Source organism: Cucumis melo, unplaced genomic scaffold (assembly GCF_025177605.1).
Source record: "Cucumis melo cultivar AY unplaced genomic scaffold, USDA_Cmelo_AY_1.0 utg000482l, whole genome shotgun sequence".
In the NCBI taxonomy this organism is placed as follows: domain Eukaryota; kingdom Viridiplantae; phylum Streptophyta; class Magnoliopsida; order Cucurbitales; family Cucurbitaceae; genus Cucumis; species Cucumis melo.
In genome coordinates, this window is record NW_026124018.1 from 1 (window position 1) to 7,500 (window position 7,500).

The following is a 7,500-nucleotide window of genomic DNA, read 5'->3' on the forward strand; positions in this document are numbered from 1 at the left end:
AACAATACCTTTATTTCCATGTCTTCCCGCTACCTTATCGCCTACTTTGATTTCACGTTTCTGTGAAATATATACACGAATCATTTCTGGATTATAACTCGAACCCCCTTTTTTCTGGATCCATCTCACATCAATAACTCGACCCCTACCGCCGATAGGTAGTTTTAGACAGGTTTCTTTTGAAGTGGATACCTGAATGCCAAGTATGGCTCGTAATAATCTATCTTCCGGGGCATACGATGATTCTTTCGACATCTGAGGCGTTAATTTACCTACTAAAATATCGCCCGTCTCCACCCACGATCCCAGCATAACAATTCCATTTTTGTCTAAATTACAGAGTAAGCGGGCTTCTAGATGTGGTATTTCGTTAGTGATTCTTTCAGGTCCGTGGCTTGTCACATGAGTTTGAATTTCATATTTCCGTATGTGGAAAGAAGTATAAATATCTTCATATATCAAACGCTCGCTAATTAGTACCGCATCTTCAAAATTGTAACCTTCCCATGGCATATAAGCTACTAATACGTTTTTGCCCAAAGCAAGTTCACCACCAACTGTAGCAGCACCGTCCGCTAAAATTTGCCCTTTTTTAATGCATTTACCCTGGTGAACCTGGGATTTTTGCTGCATACAAGTATTTTTGTTAGAACGTTGATACATAACTAATGGAATTCTTCGAGTATATCCATTGCCCGAAAAAATGATCTTGTCAGTATCGGTATAAATGATCTTTCCCCCGTGTTCGGCTATAGCGGCAACCCCTGAATCTCGAGCCACTTGGCGTTCCAACCCAGTTCCAACAATGCACTTTTCGGACCGAGAAAGCGGGACTGCTTGACGTTGCATATTAGAACTCATTAAAGCACGATTCGCATCATTATGTTCGATAAAAGGAATGAGGGAAGCTCCAATAGAAAAATATTGGAAGGGAAAAATACTTCGAAGATGAACTTGTTCCCATTCAATAGTCAAGAATTCTTGACGGTATCGAGCTGGAACAATCTGTTCTTCCTGAATACCTGGATTCAGTGCCAAAGAATTTCCTGTCGCTACCATATAGTATTCATCTCGACTTGGTGATAAATAAAGCATCCGCACTTTTTTTAATCTCTCTGAAATTTCATAAAATGGAGTTTCGAGAGATCCCCAATCACCAATCCTTGCATGAATTGCTAATGATCCAATAAGTCCAACATTAATTCCTTCAGACGTGTCAATTGGGCAAATGCGTCCATAATGACTAGGATGGATATCTCGTATCCGAAAACTAGCAGTTCGCCCTGTCAATCCTCCTGGGCCCAAATAACTCAATTTTCGCCCATGAACTATTTGTGTCAATGGATTAGTTCGATCTAAAACTTGAGATAATGGGTGTAATCCGAAAAAAGATTCAAATGTGGTTGTTAATGGAGTTGAAGTTACCAAATTCTGAGGAGTCGGTATTAATTTATGCCTAATTGCTCCACATATAGTTCCTCTAACCATATTTTCTAAACGAACTAGAGCCAATCCGAATTGATCTTGTAAGAGATCCGCAACAGAACGAATCCGTTTATTTTTCAAATGATTCATATCGTCAAGTGTACCCATTCCAAATTTAAGTCCAATCAAATGATCTGCAGCTGCCAATATATCTCGCTGTAACAAAAATGTATTGTTCTCAGGTATATCAAGATTAAGTCTCTGGTTCAGATTTCGTCGACCAATCCTTCCTAATTCACATCTTTGTTGAAAGAATTTCTTTTGTAATTCCTTACATAAGGATTCAGAAAATACCGGATCTCCGCCTACACAAGAAAATTGTTGATAAAACTCCAAAATGGCATTTTCTTTTGATCTAATTTTTTTTTTCTCCTTATCATTCAGGAAAGACAAAAAAATTTCAGGGTAGCAAACATTCTCGAGAATTTCTCTTAGATTCGAACCCATAGCTGATGATAGAACTAGAATAGATATTTTCTGTTTCCTACTCACACGAGCCCATATCCTTGCTTTTCGATCAATCTCTAATTCTAATCTTCCTCCCCAATCAGATATTATGGTGCCGGTATAGACCGAAATTCCGTTATGGTCCAATTCTGACCGGTAATAGATACCGGGGCTTTGCAATATTTGACTGATGACAATTCTGTATAGTCCATTTACTATAGAAGTTCCCAGGGAATTCATTAGAGGAATGTTTCCAATCAAAATTGTTTGTTCTTGCATATCCCTACGGGTTTTCCAAATTAATCCTGCGGATACGTATAATTCAGAAGAATATGTGAGTGATTCATATACAGCATCTCTTTCTTTTATCAATGGTTCTACCAATTTATATGTTTCCACAAATAATTGAAATTCAATTTCTTGATCTGTATCTTCAATTTTTGGAAACTTAGAAAGTTCTTCTGTTAAGCCATGATCAATGAACCTACAAAACCCTTCAAATTGTATCTGATTAAACGCAGGTATTGTAGACATTCTCTCATTTCCACCCCCAAGCATTTTATTTATTTCCCATTTATAAAAAAAATCCCATTATTTGCTTAAAATGGATCGATCTAGCAATGATGGAATTTATATTATGTTTACTGAATCACATGAAATTTTACCTAACTTCATAGGTGTAATAGATGTAATGCATGAAATACATATGAACGTAGGAATAAAGAGACTTTGATACTCAAATTAAATTGGAATTTGCAACAACTACAAATGAATTGGTAAATTCTATTTAGAATTATGGAGTTTTGTATAAAATATCTATATCAAAACAAAAGTGAGTCAATTTCTACCATTATTATGATATTCCAATCGGATTGGGTACTATAAATAGATTCGGGATTTGATCTGAAGAAACAATATAGAATTTTTTTTATTTAACAACATGGAACTTTTTCGTAGATTTCACTGTTAAAAAAAATTCGCATAGAAGAGAGATATTTTACCTATACCTATATTTTTTTTAGTAGAATTCGTAGAATGCGATTGAAGTATGTATAAGGACTTGTATTTATTAATAAACATGTGCAGATATATATATATAGTTAGTTATATATATCGCCTCCTTTATTACAGTTCTATGGGGAACATCACATGTCGTACTCTATCAAAAATTTATATTTTCTATTTAATGATAATGAAAAAAAAATTCTAAAAACAGAATTCCGAACATTTCCTATAAACATCTTATATATATATAAGATATTAGATTTAGATAATAGTAATCGTTTATGTTCTGGGGTTTACATATACTCATAATCGCTATTAAAATTGTCATTAATAAGGATTTTTTTATGGTTATGGAAACGAATCAATACGGATGGATTAGTAATGATTAGTTATCTATCAATTTTTATTTATTTAGGTAAGGTATCCATTTTTGGATTGTTTTCTTATATCATTAGGGAAACCGAATTTGCAATTTCAATCCAAGAATCATTTATGAATTCACAGTCAATAGTTAAAGTTAACGGTTCCCATTTGTCCTGATTTTTTGCTTTTGTGAATGAAAATCCACATTTTTTTTTCAATAGAAAAAGCAAAGTTTTGCGGTTTTTCGTTTTAGATATTGTGTGTTGTAAGATACTATCTATCTAAGAGATAGAGCCAATCCAATATTTTGTATCGTTTTGGCGGCATGGCCGAGCGGTAAGGCGGGGGACTGCAAATCCCTTTTTCCCCAGTTCAAATCCGGGTGTCGCCTCAGCAACAAACAAAAGAATCAAAATACCCTCTTCTGTTTTGCTGATATAACTTTATCATTTTTTTTAGAAGAAAAGCATCTTTAGATTTGCTTGATTCTAAGCATCGTTGGGGTTCTCTAAAATGTTATAAATCCTTGCGTATAGGTTTCGTTTCCAGAATTTAGTAGAGTAATGAAAAATAATCGTTAAATCTTGAGATGATAGCCCTTCGACTACTAATGTAGTGTCTACTCATTGGGTCTTGAATTAGGGAATATAATTTCATTTTTCCTTACGGAAAGGAGGAAGATACTTGATATACGGACTCATGAAAGTATCTGAGTACTCGAGCATTCAATCAATATTATATTGAATGAATAATTGGCTTTTTTTTTTATTTTAATCTTAAAAAAAGAACTTATTTCTTTTCGATAAGCTCTAACCACGCATGTAATAGGCCATCCCATCTTCCGATTGTCTCTATGAAACAATCGGGGGGGACAGTAAAGATTAGATCAAATGAGAAAGGAATAATAGTAGGGTTATGTGATAGATACTATCTTGATTCTCTATTTTGAGACTTTTTACTTAATGTAATGAAATGCAGGACAACAAAAGAAAGACTAGGTCTTATTATTCCTACATGTTACTAACATTCTTTTGATACTTCCAAGAGTTTTTCTGCCTCTTTTATTTATTTGTACTGAATTTTTTCGATTATACTAGAAATCATATAATAACTTGGGATAATTCGATTTTTTGTATTGTTTCATCAATGGTGTTGTGCCCGAATCTCTTTTTGACTATGCGCTAGTGATTCCACTATTATTAGTGAATAATAATTATTAGTGAGCAATAATGGAATAATTCTTTTATATTCATAGAGATAGGGGACATAATTCACATGGATATGGTAAGTCTCGCTTGGGCTGCTTTAATGGTAGTCTTTACATTTTCTCTTTCCCTCGTAGTATGGGGAAGAAGTGGACTCTAGAAGTACTACTAATTGAAAAATAAAACTGTATTGTTTTTGGTTTATTTTATAGATCGTTCTGCAAAACTTTTTTTCTTTTATTTTGAAAAGTAAAAAAAAAAAGAGTTCGGATTATAAGTTTTTAAGTGGATCCATACTTTCAACACGAAAGAACATAGACATAGTGGTTGTCCAATGAGATACTACGCATAATAATATACTACCTCATAATAAGATAGTACCTCGGGGTAGCCACCCACATATTACGTGCTTACCACTTCTTTTATTTATTATTATTAGTATTTTAGTTATTTTCAAAATAGGATTTTTTCTTGTTTTAGGGAACTCATTTCATATCATGCTTCAAACGTTAAATAAAAATGGGGTTTGCTAATTCTTTTCGAAATCCGAAGATAAAAAGTTCCCATGGAACCGAACTCCTGGATCATCTGTCAACTGCTCAATCAATTACTTCTTTCGAATGCTAAAAAAAAATTAGTGGCCTTTCGATTATTTGATTTCAGATTCATTCTAATCAACATGAATTATGAAGCAAAGAAATAGAATTGGGCCACTATGTATATTAGATTAATATTACATATATGTAATTGATATGATATCTATATATAAATAGAAAGATATATATTGTATATTCATCTATATTCAAATTGATCGATATTCAACCTCTATTTTTATAGAGTACAATTTTATATTTATACACTTCAATAACAATAATAGATAGTATGGTAGAAGGATTCATATATTTCTTTCTACCATACTATCGGATCTTATCGAATACTTCTCTCGTAGAATACTGATAATTCTAGTCCGCCAATTTCATTTAGAGACGCGAAATTTTAATGCTTTTCATTTTTCTTATCTTCAATCATTGATAAGAACTAAAACGTCAAGGTTAATTCAAATTAATCACTTTGACTGATTGTTTTTACGTATATTATAAGTAAAAAGGCGGTCGGAACTAGAATGAACAGTGCAGTAGCAATAAATGCGAGAATATTTACTTCCATAATATCATCGTTTCATTTTTTATTCGCAATAACTCGGGATTTAATCCCATAGAGATGATAAATGTTTCGCTTGTAAATTCAAGGGGATGCGTTGCATCTCGATGATATCGAATCGTATTAAAATATCATGAATAACAATATCGGAGCTATCAAATCGATTCATCGTCGAGAATTGAATAGTATAACATAGGAAGATCTTTTATCCATACCGAATTTAAACAAAATGGGATTCCTGATGCAATCAAGAATTTCGTTACTTTTTTTTATTTATAATTTTTTGCATTCTTTCTTTTCTATAATCTACTGCCCTCTTATTCAATGCAATCATCTGATGAAGTCTCATCAGACTACCTTTACCCTTACATTGTTTATAAACAAACTCAAGCAAAGAATAGCAGCGAAATTCAAAAAAGGAAAAGGAGGTAGGTTCGAACTAAACTCCTTCCTTTTTTTGTACTTATAAAATCTTCTTAAAAAAAAGAAATAAAAACGAAACTTAAACTTTCAAAAATTCTTAATTACCTCACTAAGAGAGATAGATGGGATCCTTGTTTGTATTAATATCCTCTTTCCTTGAATTAGTAGTGGGACGTATATATCAAAAGTTAAGTGTTAAATTTTAATAAGATAGATTATTTCAAATTCAAATTAGTAATTGAATTTACTAATTGAGGTTACAAAAAATCGGAGCCAGAACGGATATATTTTGCTTTCAGACGAAAAATTAGATCAAAGTTTACTATGTAAACTTTATTTTGTATCGTCCAAATTCCCTTTATGTATGTGCTTTCCGGAAACGTATAGTACTCTATTTCATTAGAAAAATCGGGCGTAATCAACTAGACCCAGTACGCCTTCGAATCCTGAATATGATGCTACCAATAATTGTGGTAATTCACATATGGCACATATGTCTTTCTCCCATCAATTAGTACTCGTTGAAGAAATCAAAATTCCCATATTTTTTTGTTGAAAAATGTGGAAAAAAAATAAGAGAGATCCCGTTTGGAATAAAATTCAGTTATGTTATTTGTTCTCTCTTTCACAGGAAAGGAAGAGATTAATTGATGTATTTTTTTTTTATTGGATTTGGATCCATCGGGACTGACGGGACTCGAACCCGCAGCTTCCGCCTTGACAGGGCGGTGCTCTGACCAATTGAACTACAATCCCAGGGAAATAAAGTGTACAACATATGTTGTTGATTTAATTTCCTTCAAACCTTTCTATGTAGATTTTTGATTCGAATTGTCATATTCTACCAGACAGAGACGCGAGTAATAAAGTAATAGATTGATATGCGCGGAGACATGGACTTTAGTGTGAGAAGCATGGATTAATATTTATTTTTTCGTTATTGTAAAATTGATTGATTATCAATCTGTCAATGAATAAAAAAAGAGTTTTTTTTTTTATTCTTTCATATCAAGTCAAGTATTTCTGTAGAAGGACAAATAGGTTATATCATTTTATGGTGGATACGCGATATATTGGGCCGAGCTGGATTTGAACCAGCGTAGACATATTGCCAACGAATTTACAGTCCGTCCCCATTAACCGCTCGGGCATCGACCCGGGAAGAATCAATTCCAAGCTTGTTGATAATCCATGATCAACTTCCTTTCGTAGTACCCTACCCCCAGGGGAAGTCGAATCCCCGCTGCCTCCTTGAAAGAGAGATGTCCTGGACCACTAGACGATGGGGGCATACTTGCCCGACTGCCATCATACTATGATCATAGTATGAATAGTTTTTTGAAATTGTCAATATAAAATAAATATAATGGACTAATATGATGCAATTCGACGTATTTTTCTTTCTTTCATT

At 33.3% G+C, this 7,500-nt stretch overlaps 3 non-coding genes across 3 annotated transcripts; 1 reads left to right on the top strand and 2 right to left on the bottom strand.

Annotated features, from left to right (window-relative positions):
• The first annotated feature begins 3,619 nt into the window (after positions 1 to 3,619).
• TRNAC-GCA (transfer RNA cysteine (anticodon GCA)) lies at positions 3,620 to 3,691 on the top strand. The gene has a single exon. It is a non-coding gene; the product is annotated as a tRNA-Cys (tRNA).
• Positions 3,692 to 6,771: 3,080 nt separating this feature from the next.
• TRNAD-GUC (transfer RNA aspartic acid (anticodon GUC)) lies at positions 6,772 to 6,845 on the bottom strand. Its single transcript has one exon. It is a non-coding gene; the product is annotated as a tRNA-Asp (tRNA).
• Positions 6,846 to 7,163: 318 nt separating this feature from the next.
• TRNAY-GUA (transfer RNA tyrosine (anticodon GUA)) lies at positions 7,164 to 7,247 on the bottom strand. Its single transcript has one exon. It is a non-coding gene; the product is annotated as a tRNA-Tyr (tRNA).
• Positions 7,248 to 7,500: the final 253 nt, after the last annotated feature.